This window comes from Papaver somniferum, chromosome 4 (assembly GCF_003573695.1).
Source record: "Papaver somniferum cultivar HN1 chromosome 4, ASM357369v1, whole genome shotgun sequence".
NCBI lineage: Eukaryota > Viridiplantae > Streptophyta > Magnoliopsida > Ranunculales > Papaveraceae > Papaver > Papaver somniferum.
In genome coordinates, this window is record NC_039361.1 from 157,421,098 (window position 1) to 157,434,483 (window position 13,386).

General features: G+C 37.4%; 1 non-coding gene across 1 annotated transcript; it reads right to left on the reverse strand.

The window, feature by feature from the left end:
- Positions 1–9,784: 9,784 nt before the first annotated feature.
- TRNAA-AGC lies at positions 9,785–9,857 on the reverse strand. The gene has a single exon. It is a non-coding gene; the product is annotated as a tRNA-Ala (tRNA).
- Between the last annotated feature and the right edge of the window lie 3,529 nt (positions 9,858–13,386).

Genomic DNA, 13,386 nt, shown 5'->3' on the forward strand with positions numbered 1-13,386 from the left:
AAGATAGTGAAGGTCGGTGGTCCTTCATTAATTGCTTTCCACAAGAAAAGCCTAATTTTTGGTGGACATGGTAAGGTCCAAAGAAATTTGGCTGCTGGAAGGGGGTTATGTTGATGTTCTGCTGCTTCTTGGGTTAGGAATTTGTAACCAGAGGAAGTAGTGTATTTGCCAGATTTGGAGTGCGGCCAGATGATCTTATCCTCGTTTTCGCTTAGAGGGAGGTGAATATTCTTAATTCTTTGTGAAGCATGGATGGAGAGGGTGTTTAGTTTGTCATGGATCCAGTTATGAGAGATATGATCAATGATGTTTGCTACCATCTGGATAGGGTAGCATTGTGTTGGATCTAGGTTTGTAGAATGTGGGATCCAGTTAGCCTCAATAGGGGTAGTCAAACCGTTTCCTATTTGTTGTAAAGTATGTTTCTAGACTGCCGGTATGAGGGATGCCAGTTTTTTCCATTGTGGGTTAGCTGAAGGTGCAATGGTGATGGTTCCTTGAAGAATTGGCTGGTTTTAGGTATTTCTCGTTACATAGGCTTGTGTATATGGAGTCATTATGATCATGCAAGCTCCAAATTCTTTTCATGAGTAAAGCTTGGTTGTGTTCACTACTTTTCTTTATGCCTAGCCATCCCTCTGTTATTGTCTTGCTTAATTTATCACCACCCAAAGTATGAAGTTTCCTGACTGATGAGTCATGCCCCCAAAAGAAGTTTCTTGTGATTCGGTCAATTTGTTGATGGGCAGTTGTAGGTAAAATTTGAGTTTGCATAATATGATTTACGGTGGGTGTGAGAGAATTTTTTATGAGAACTAACCTTCCGGCATTCGTTAAGAATTTGGTCATCCAACCTTTCGCCTTTCGTGCTAATCGTCGGAGGAGGGGATCGAAGATGTTACGAGAGGTTCTTCCTGTAAAGACGTCGAGTTCATCAACGCTATTAGACTATTCAAGAGACGTCTTAGCCGATAATAACTTGATTAGTTTAACATGAATTAATAGGAATTAAGCTAACAACTATTTGGTTACGAAACTAGTACCGTTGAATAGATCTCGAAAAGTTACGCAAAATGGACTACTTAAACGTGTTATTCGGATACCGGCCGAAGGAGCAGGTGAATTAGAAGTTAGGGTTTGAGTAAAATCAGTGTTGTTTATGAATTTCTGATAGATGTTGAGGGAAATGATGGTTGCTATCTTAGTGTCATGGAGATTTTCTTAAGGTGAGTCGAAGGATTAAAGACTTAGGGTTTTGTTCTTCCCTAATCGGACAATAGGGTTTCTGTAAGTTGATTTGGAATTCGATTCGAGTAAGTTATAAGGTGAAGTTGATATTCAAAGGGTTGATTTGAGATGGGTTGGTTGATCTGGTGATAATGGCGGTGTTAATCCAAGTGTTGATTCAACATCAGGAAGAATCAAAAAGGTAACTAAGATTCTTTTGAATTGAAGATTAAATTGTGTTAATATGAGTATGAACCACTGTTATACCTCTTGTTTTTGTTATAATTGAAGTATGAAAGACTGTGTGTGATTTAAGATTGTTCTTTTTGTGTAATAGGGTATTTGTTGTTGGTTACAGATTTAAGATTTGGATGAAGCTGGAATTGGTTGTCTAGTTGAATTCAAGTAGGTGTATATGAATAACAGTGGCCGGACTGGGAAGTTAGGAATTGCAGGGTTCCTGTGAGTTTAATTGGGAATGAAATCCTATGAATAGGGATGTTGAGGTAAGTAACCTTATTTGGATTGTGATGATATTGATGTGTTGAGGCTGGTGGTGGTGTTGTTAGAGTCTGTTGAGCATTACAGAATGGGGATGAGATGGAGTGAATAGAATTAGAGCTACATGTAGTTATGAAAGGTGATGGTGATTAAATTCATAGTTGAATGTTGTTTATGAGAATGATTGCAGGTGGGTATAGTTTGTAGTATCCTTGATGAGTTTGATAAATGGATTCCGTATGTTTTGAGTTTTGAAATGAATTATGAAGAGGGTGTAATGGAACTGTGGTTGTAGTTTAGTCTGTGTTAGAGATGATAGAAGTAATTCCCTGTGAGGATGTACCTGGTGGTGGTTTGTTGAGTTTAAATATTGAACTGAAGTGATAAGTATGGATGATTGTTAGGTCTAGTGGTTACTGCGAAGTAGAGTTGAGTTAAATGTAGAAGTTGTTGGTGGAGCTGTAATTGTAATTGAGTTGGTGATTTAGGAAGGAATACTATAGTTTGTTATGATGGTGCTGAATTGAGATTGAGGTTGGCGGTATGTACTGCAATTGGGTTTTGTTCTAATGGTGTTGGTCTTAGTTGAGTTGGAACTATAAAACTGAAGGGAGAGTTGTGATAGTTATGTATATATGTCTGAGTTGAAGTTAGATATAAGAATTACAAGATTTATGAACTATAGAGGAAGTATGAATGTGCTGAATTGAGTCTCTCTTGGAAGCTTGCAGCTACTGCATTTGTAGGTAAGCTTGATTATTGTAAATGAAGTTTGAAATTATTTTAAATGAATGAAATGTGTTTTAATTGTATGAACTTTTGGTCTTGAAAACTTAGGCCTGCTAGTCATCCCAGTTAGCTCAGCTGAGTTAGTGTATCTGACCGAGTTGACTCAACTGACTCAGTCTAATGTACTGAGTTGATTCTTTTGACCGATTTAGACTTTAGATTTTGACTATTTGACCTTGTACTTTGACCCGACCTTGGACATTGACCATTAGTTGACCCTTAACCGTTAGTTCGACCGTTAGTTGACTTTGGTGGACTAGGGCTTAGGGTAGTTTTCTTAATTAGACATTTTGGACCTCTTATGGTCCGAATTAGCCTTTGGCTTAATCTACAAAGTTATAGATATTCACTAGACTTAGCTACGGACTATAGAATTAGCCTAATTGGATTAATAAACTCTTAGTTATGTTAAAGATAGAGAATGAGATACCATAATGGGCTTAGAACCATTAGATAGAATTGTATGATTCTTGTGTGAGCCTCTTTGGCTAGATTCTTAGACTTCTTGTGTGATTAACAAGTCTATATTTTAACAACGATCAACTCAAAGGACGAACCAGTGGAACGTGGATCTCGTCAAAAGAGGTGGGAATACATTTGACTCTCTTGTAAACGTTGATGTTTTGTTTTACAAAGATTTATGTTTATAAAATTCATGCATTGTTTGTCCTACATTCCATGCTTTGTTTAAATTGCATTATGATAATTATGTTGATTTTGTGAATCTTTCCACGATTTGGAAAGGAATTGTAATGTTTTGTTTGTCATTATGAATTGTTATGGGAAATACAAATTTCCACTTGTGGTATATAGGATACGCTCCTTCACATTTATATCTACATGAATTCAGTTTTTATTGCTTAGAGTGGGTCATCATGGTCTTGGTGATATCAACAGCTAATGAGTGTGGTTAGCACGAATATCATACATTGTTTGAAGAAGGAGTTTGTCCATATACATGTTTGTTTATTCAGTGACTTGGTCACTTTTTAATGTTTGGGAAAAAATTATTGTTTTCCAAATCTTGTCATGATTACTTGAAAGTTAAATGTTATTCCTACTGGGCACCCCTTTTAGGGATGATGTGCTCACCCATTCCCACTTTCAGTTTCAGAGACAGATCAGAGTTGCGCAGCGAAAGTTTAAGGGTTGAGTTCGCTAGTTGGTTAACTTTTGCGATGTTTATTATGTTTATTATGGTGTATATTTTATTTGTAAATTAAATGACTATTGTATATGTATCATTTGAGAGGAGTTTTCTTGTATATATATATTTCTAAGCGGGGCTAGTTTTGGGTTAAGTTTTGTAGCAGATCTCTTAGTTGATTGTTTAAATAAATGATTTAGATTCTTAGTGCCTCTTTATTTAGTTAATCTCTTGGATTAGTCAGCTGCTAGATGAGGGGGCACTACACTTCCCATCTTGAATTGGACCCCTAGATAAATTGGGGGTTCTGATGTTATTGGCATTTAGAAAAGTTGTTGTAGATTGTCTACCTTATGCTGCTCCAATCTTGGGTGGTGGATGATTATTGATTTTGAAGTATTAATAACCTTCACTGCTGATGAAATGTAGGATTGCAACAGGTTCTTTAGATGATTGATGCTTTCCGTAGATGCTTTAAAAGTGATGAGTAAGTCGTCTGCATACATCAGATGCAAGATTGGTGACGCCTTTTGAGATATGAGTAGTCCCCCTATGCTTTTGTGGATTTCCAAGTTCCCTAGGTTGGTGTAGAGAATTTCCGCACAAATTATGAAAACATAAGAGGAAAGCTGGTCGCCCTGTCTAATGCCTCTTGTCGGAGTAATATAGTCGTGCGGTGTACGATTGATGTTGATTGAATATGTGACTGTGGTGATGCATAGCATTATGTAGTCCACAAAAATTTTTGGGAATCCGTGTCTAGTGAGCGTTGTTTTGATGAAGCCCCAGTCGAAATTATCATAAGCTTTCTGAATATCCAATTTTAGTGGTATTTTTGGGTCTTTTGTGCGGGTCTAGGTTCTGATATGATGAAATAATTCTCTCGCGATTGCAATATTATCATGTATCGATCTTTAGGGAACAAATGCACTCTGATAAGGGCTCATCAAAAATGGAAGCAACAGTCTAATTCTGTTGACTAAAATTTTATCAATGATATTATATGTAACGTTGCAAAGTCCTGTAGGTATGAATTGTGATGGTTTTGAAGGATGTTCTACTTTTGGGATTAAGGTAATATTTGTATGTCTCATGAGTGGGTGTATGTTGAGAGAGTTGAAAAAACTGCGGACCATAGCAATCAATTGTGCGTGTGTAGTTTCCCAAAAGGTTTTGAAGAACTTACTAGTATATCCATCACGACCAGGGGAACTTTCGGAGTTTATACAAAAGAGTGCTTGCTTGATTTCCGCTGGTGTTACTCCTGCAGTGAGCGAGTCACATTTCCTGGGTTTCAGTCTGGAGTTGATTTCCACAAAGAGATCTTCATCGATTATTGTGTTGGGTGTCGTATAGAGGTCGGTGTAGTGGTTCAGTAGCAGCTGTACCACTTCATCTTTGTTTCTAATCCAGTTATCTTGCGATTCTTGTAGTTGGTGAATGTTGTTATGACTCCGATGAATGGTTGCTTTGGTGTGGAAGCAAGTTGTGTTGTTGTCGCCTGATTGTAGACACTGAATTCTAGATCTTTGCTGCCAGTAAGTTGCATGACATTGGAGTAGGGTTGTGTGGTGATTTCTTAATTGATTTTCTTGTTGCAACCAGTATTGTATCTCATTTCCTGAGTAGTTGCGCAATAGTGCTGGACAATTTTTATTTTCTCCTTTCATTTTTTAATCATTGTAGGGAAGTGACCGTATGTTTGCTTATTCCAATCCGAAAGAGCTTGGCTGGTTGTGATAAGCTTTAATTGTAGGTCAAGTGAAGATTTTGTATCATTTTGTTGAATCCAAGCAGTTTCTACCATTTTTCTGAGTTGAGGGTGAGATAATCAGAGATGCTCGAATTTGTAGTTTATTGCCCCCTTCCATTCCACTGCTTTAGTTTGCAGCAGAATTAGTGCGTGGTACGAGGCGAATCTTGGCAAGTGAGTAACTCCAGCATGAGGATTTGCAGTACGCAAATGTTGAGTTTCCAAGGCTCTATCTAGGCGCTCCATAATGTTATCTTTCCCCATTTGATTGTTGGTCCAAGTGTATGGGTCGCCTCGAAATCCCAAGTCGATAAAGCCCATCTGATCTACCATTTGGAGAAAATGTTGGGTTTGAGCATAGGTTACTTGCCTGCCTCCTTTTTTTTCTTTTATGATTGATCAATTGTGTCGTTGAAGTCTACCATCAAAAGTCATGGAGTAGTTGGGGTTATGTTAGGGAATATTGATGGAAAAGTTTGCCACAAATATGTTCTTGCTACCGGGTGTGGCGAGCCATAAATGCCAGAGAATATCCAAGGTTGTTCAGGAGCTGGGGGTGATTATTGCATGTATGTAGCTCTGGGTGTGTAGAGTTACTTGGATATTAATGTCGTTACTCCACATTAGGCATAATCCTCCTCGTGTACCGATTTTAGGAACAATATAGTGGTTTTGGAATTGTAGTGATTGCGCAAGGCCCATCATATGATTTCCATTAGCTAACGCTTCAGAGAGGAATAAAATGTTGGGTTTATGCGCAGATATTAGACTTCTTAGGTGTTGTATCGTTGTTGGTTGGTTAATTCCCTGACAATTCCATGTCAGGATGTTCATTGTGGTCGAAGGAGGAAATGGGGTGAAAAGAGGGATTATTTGTGGGAGCTGAATGACTATTTGTGACAGCTGATGGTGGAATGGGGGAATGACTTAGTGTTTGTGAATTGAATGGGTTAAAGGGCGGCTTGCCAGATGAGTGGATTTGAGATTGCAGCAGCTTGTAAAGTTACAGTAGCAATTACAAAGAAAATATCAGACTACAACAAATAAAGTTTTACAAAGACATTCTCTGAAGAATACATTGAGGTTTAGCTGAGTCCTTTTTTTAGTTGCCAAACATTACTCTGAAGAAAAAGACATATTGAACCAAATAAAAAAATCAAACATTTTCAAAAAGGTAAAACTAAAAAAAAAATTAAAATTAAAAAATAAAAATAAATATTAGAGCATTTTAGCTATTATCATAACTATATAAACAAGAGTTTTTCATTTTACTTCATAATATCAATAATGCTTTATATTCTGGAAAAAAATTCCGGAATTTACAATAAAACTTCGATAAATTAATAGCATTGGGACCAATGAAAATTATTATTTTAGCGAAGTAATCAATTTATCGAGATTAATTTATCGAAGTTCTGCCGTATACCGTGACTCACAGAAGACGGGACCCACTTCTGCCCGCTTATGTCCCAATGCTAGAGAGCATTGTTTTCATGCGTCCAATCCTTCACGGGATTTTTTACGGTTTTTCCGGGCATCAACGTATCATCACTCTCATCATAATGATCTACTAGATCAAGTAAAAATCTGAAGAATGGTCCCCTCAAATTTTTGATTGGTGCCCAAGAAAATCATTCATTTTCTCTGTTTACATCCTATCGGAAAGATCATGAAGTACTTGTCTATTTGCTTTTCAGTTTTTTTTTCTCTTAGAATAACAAAAGCTTCATATTTTTTTTCATCTCATCAATTCATAAGGTTTACATACACAGTGTGAGAACAGTACGTAATTTCTTACACACACGAAGCACCATAAAATACATCCAAAACTGAGCATATATAAGAACCGTCAAAGCTGGACAGGAAATGATTTCCGGAATATTTTGAGAATAAAGATTTCAGTGGCCAAAGTGTAACTGAAAATGAAGTAACTCCATAAATAGGAATTTATGCAATTGACTGATTGATCACGGAATCCAATGAGACACACACCTACTCTCTGTATATAAGACAAGACAGACAGAGAAATAAAACCCAAACGTTCTTCTTGCCTATTTCTAGTTCCCTTTGCTGTTGCTTCACTTCACTTGCACGGTGTTGTAATGTTGTTGCGTTGCGGGTGTTGGTGCGATTAAAGGTATTCTGTTCTACTGCACTTGACTCGAGTCTTCATCTCCATGCTTTTACTATTTTTTAAATTTTTTTTATGAACACTTCCATAATTTTCTAGCTAGAGATTGATGGACACCTGTCAGCAGTCTAACAGGAAAAACAAAAAAAAAAACACTTGTTCAAATGCAGTTGCTTAAACCTTGTTACTATCGACCCCTTGAAACTACTTGTTGTTACAAGTTTTGTATTTCAAGAAATTCAGTACAAAGGTAATGGATAATCACTTCTCCTCAACTCACTGACTTAATATTCTCTCGTGAAACCATTTTTTAATAATGAATTTGTGTTTTGGAATTGTAGGGAAGGTAAGAAAACTTTGTTAACCTCACCACCACCACCACCACCACTTTGCCGCCAGTGCCTCCAAAAGATATGGTAGCTTATTTACTCCAGTTTGATATTTGTGTTTTGATAATGTTTATATATGATCGATTTATGTTGTTTTGTATGTATTCTTGAATCTTGGGGATGCTATGCTTTTATGATTCAGAAAATTACAAAAGTTCTATAGATTAGCTGGATGCTGTTAAATGGTCGATTGTGATACTGCAGAGAGAGAGACGAAGGGATCAGCGGAAAGGCGAAAAGATGTTGCAGGACAGGAAAAAAAGTGATGGTGTTGATAATAATGAGGAAGAATTTGTTCCAAACACTACTACCGCAGGTACTACTAATGCTAATATGTTCGATGAAGATATGGTAGTATGTGATATACTAAGCAGAATCCCTGCCAAGTCACTAATGCGGTTTAAGTGCGTATCTAAACCTTGGTGTTCATTAATCAAAGATCCCTACTTTGTAGATTTACATTTTACAAGATCAAAAACACTTCAACGTTTCTTCATCATCGTTCCAAAAGTCGGAAATGAGATGGAAACCAGGATTATGGGAATGGATTACCAAGATCATGAGGTGTATTTCAAGACCACCGGCTTGTAATCTGACGAAAGCAACATAGTGGCATCAACCATAAGGAAGTTGAGGTTGGCTCGGTGTACCGAAATCATCGGAGCTGTTAATGGTTTGGTTTGCTTTGTTTACAGCTACGATGAAGCTGCTTGCATATATAATATTAGCACCAGGGAAATAACACCATGGATTAAATCGGCAGTCCTAATGGAAGCTGGAAAAGGTCATACTTGTTGCTATATTGGTTCTCCTACATATTGTTTTGCGACTAAGAAACACAAAGTCATGTGCATGTGGAATATGTCACGGAAACGGGATGATGGGACCATCGTTACTGGCCCAGTTTGTGAGGTCTTGACTTTAGGCCACAGTTCATGGAGAAAGATCGAAGCTGCCCCGCCTCATCATTCTTATCGCACTGTAAGTTCCGTATACGTGAACGGATCTATTTATTGGTTCCCTAAATATGTCTGAGTCTGACAATTGGAACAGTGGTGATAATTTGGTGGCATTTGATGTTGGAAATGAGACGTTCAGAACGATTCAAATTTCCAAGCCTTCTGATCCAGATCCTTTCCCCGGCCGCTGCCATTTGTTAGAAGTGAATGGATGTGTTGCCATATTACGTAGAAATACTGCCGACACGGCTGACCTATGGGTATATGAAGACAGCGACAAAGAGAGTACTACAACTATGGACTCTACTGACAAGAACTGGACTAAGCATACCATCACATTACCTGTCCGTTGGGTACAAGAGCGGGATATGTATTTTCATACTGCTACTGGAGCAGATCAAATCATCCTGGAAACTCATTTAATGAATTCTGATAGGCGCTCAAAGGCCGTGTCAGTTTATTCTTATGATTTGAAGAAAAAGTTCTTCGAGGAGATTAAGATTAGTGGTATTCCCTTGTCGGTTCCTTTATATTTCGATACTAGATTATGTATTTCGTTCTGCGAAAGTCTGTTGTCCTTATCAGAAGCCTAAGAAAAGCGTGGCGGTTTTTTTTTTTTTGTGCAACTGAGCTTAGTAGGTTGTTAGTGTCTTGGGAGTCTTTAATTTTTATTCTGCCATCTCCAACAAACTATGAAGATGGTTTTTTTTCTTCTAGCGTTTTGTTTAGGTGCTTTACAGTATCTCTCCTTTGTTAATCTCCTTGTTGCAATTGGTTTTGATCACTGACACCATACAGTACGCTGAACTCGGCCAAAATCCTTGAAAAGCCAGAAAAAGGCTTTCAAGCTAAAAAAAATTAAAAAAAAAAAAAAAAAACTACCTAGAGTGGAGATGCGGGGTATCGATCCCCGTACCTCTCGCATGCTAAGCGAGCGCTCTACCATCTGAGCTACATCCCCTTTGTCAAACTTCCGCTGGATTGCGAATAAGTTTGAAATGCTTAGAAGCCACTTAGTGCTACCCAAATCGGGGTACACCCAAATTAATTGGGATATGTTAATTATATATCCCTAGTTTTATAACACCCTACAAATATATCCTTATACAATTGGGGACCCTGGAAAAATAATTGGGGACCCTACCTACAGGACAAAAAAGGTCATGAAATAGTAATTAGGAGTTATCCCTTATCCCCAACTTTTTTAAATGGCTAAACTACCCCAAATCATTAGTGGTAATTAAGTTAATTAATTGCTAATTAATTTAGTTAGATTAAAATCAGATTTAGGGATAAAATTTTGATAAAAGAAAAACTGTGTTTTTGTGTTGTGGAGAGGAAGAAGTTGAGTTTTTGGGGGATTCCAGTAGAGGAATCATATTGCTCAAAATGAAGGAACCAATCCTCAACATGAGGAACCCGAAACTCAAAACAATCAGGTAAACTTCCTATACTCTTCAAATTGTATGAATGATGCCCCAAGTGGTCGATTCATGTATACTATGCAACTACTCGGAATGAGGGTCGTTAAGTCGAGAGGGTAATAAACGAACGACTCTAAGGAGTCGTCAATTACTTGACACAACCTTTGACGATTCAAACCTGTAACTTTTGCAGGTTATGAAAAATCGTCAACCAAGTGTGATATAATTGACGACTCCAGCTAGTTAGGTCATATAGAGTCGTTAACTTAATATGTTTAGAACCCAACGACTCTAAAACCTTTTACTCTCTGAAGATGTTATTTTTAGGGTCGTTAATTAGGCATTCCTATATACTAACGACCCTAGCAAGCCATTTCATAGATCAAGGGTCGTCAGGCAAAATTTATAAAACCAAGCGACTCTTCAATATCATTAACTACTTCAAAAATTTGACATGACTACCCTTCAACATAGTTAACGACTATAACCATTTGACATGACGACCCTTCCTATTTTTTGAACAGGGAACAAATTTTGTATCATATAGAGTCGTTAGCGATTTAGAAATCCCTAGACGACACTATTTTAGGCAGAAAACCAGGTTTAGGGTCGTTATCTAGTATACCCTAATGGTTAACGATTTTTTATCAATTCAACATGCATATCAAAAATCGTTAAGCAATAAAAAACCGTTGTTAACGACCCTGGAACTGTAACTGCAATTTTGCAGTTGAAAATCTATTTTTTTTTAGTTCATTTACGACGCTGAGTCGGTGAGATTTTTTTTCCTCAAAAATCGCTAATGGAATGGGAAACAGTGGGAGAGAGGGAGCGGAGGAGAAGAAGAATGAGAGGAGAAGAAGTTATTAGAGAAGGATAAAATAGTTATTTCACCATCATTTTGGAATCCCCATATATCTTTTGGTGTGGGTATAAAATGTGTCCTGGCCCCCAATTAGTTTCCATGGGCCCCAATTCAGCCCTGCAATAAATATATCCATACTTTTAAATAACCTTATCAGTTTAATACCCTCATCCATATAATATTTTACTTTATTTCAAAATGGAATAAATTTCTTCCTCTACCACTTCACTCGCACCACCACTACCACCACCACCACCACCAACATTCAACTATCATTCGACCACCACGGTTCAATGACCACCACCAATCTACCACCATTACACCACCACTCCACCACCATTACACCACCACCACCAGTTTGCCACCACCACCGACGCCACCATCGCCAGTCCACTGTCGCCGCCACCATCGTCGCCGCCACCACCACCACCAACGTCTCCATCAATCCACCACCCGTCGTCGCCACCACCACCACCTCTACCGCCGCTGCCACCAAAATTTTGTGTCAACAACAGAAGTTGATCCAAAATTAAAAGTAATAACTTTACTAATATATATTCTAGTTTTTTGTGTCAATAATGGAAGTTGATCCAGTGAGTGGAGTTAACAACAATAGTTGATCCATAAAAAATGGGATCAACAACAGTAGTTGATTCATAACAAATGGGATCAACTCTACTGAAGTCCAGAGATCTTTTTTATTTGGGATCAACAGCAGTAGTTGATCAATAAAAAATGGGATCAACGAAAGTAGTTGATCCATAAAAATTTGGATCAACAACAGGAGTTGATCCCACAAAAAACTGAAGTCCAAAGATCTTTTTACTTGAGATCAATAACAGTAGTTGATCCATACAAAATGGAATCAACAACAAGAGTTAATCACATAAAAACTGAAGTCCAAATATATTTTTTACTTACCATCAACACCGTCTGAATATATAAGCTCCACACACAAGCTCAGCTATTGGTTTTATTGCAAACAAAACTAATTCAGACTATTATTAATAAATCATACCAAATAACTAGCTTACCCAAAGGCAATATCACACACTACAGTGCACTAATTAAATACATATTTAAGTATTCAATCAAGAGCTAAACCCTAACCATAGCCGTAATTACTTAATTGTTACAAGTCAGCAAGTTTGTCAAATCAATATATATAGCTGCTTCTCAGAGAAATCCAAAATTAAATACTACCACCACTACAAGAATATCCACTACCACCGGTACAATACTAGTGAAAACAAATCAACTAAATCATTTCAGGAAACACTTAAACAAGAGGCCAATTATAAGCATATTAAAATGAAACTCATCATGTATTCAAGTTTACAGCAAAATAGTTTTACTTTTGACTTCTACTTCTTGAAAAACATGAACCACATGTAGAAATATATCCAAACGCGCTATTACCGACAACTATTGGTAGGTTGCACCTAATAACTGCAAATTGTCGTTAGGATGCAATTAGGAGAAGCCTTTCAGTACTGAATTATCTATCAATAGAAACCTATGTTATGAAACGGCTTTGTATATAGGTTGTAAATGCAATTGACCATGGGATCCAGTGAGCCAGACACACACTCTTGAATCTACAGAAGACCCAACGTTCATTTTCTCAGTCCCCGGAGATAACAATGTCAGTGCTGTTGTAGGTGTTGATGCGATTGAAGCTATTTCGTTCTACTGCTCCATGCTTTGATTTATTTTGTTATTTTATTTTTAACACTCCCATTAACAAAATCTCTAATATAAAAAGCAGAAAATAAAAATTAAAAATAAAAAGCAGAAATGAATACTGAAAAATCGCAAAGAAAGACCTAGCTAGTGATTGATGGACACTTGTTAGCAGTCTTCCATCGAAAAGAAAACACCTGTTCAAAATGCAGTACCTGCTTAAACCGTTGTTACTGTCAACCCCTTAAATCTGCTTTAGGGACCCCGGATTTATACCCCAAAAGTTCTACACCATTATGTCAACTTTTGGTTGGTTCATCCTTTAAACCGGCCCCCTGTTTTTCCTGTTGGGTAGTGTGGGAGGAAATCACGGTTGATGTAGACGCCACGTCGTGGTGTAAGATAGTGGTGTATAAATCCGGGTCCCCGTAGCACTTTCGTTAAAAACTTCTTCTTGTTAGAAAAAAAAAAAATTCTTTCAGAAACCCTAATTGATTCTAAATCCTACCAACAGGAGA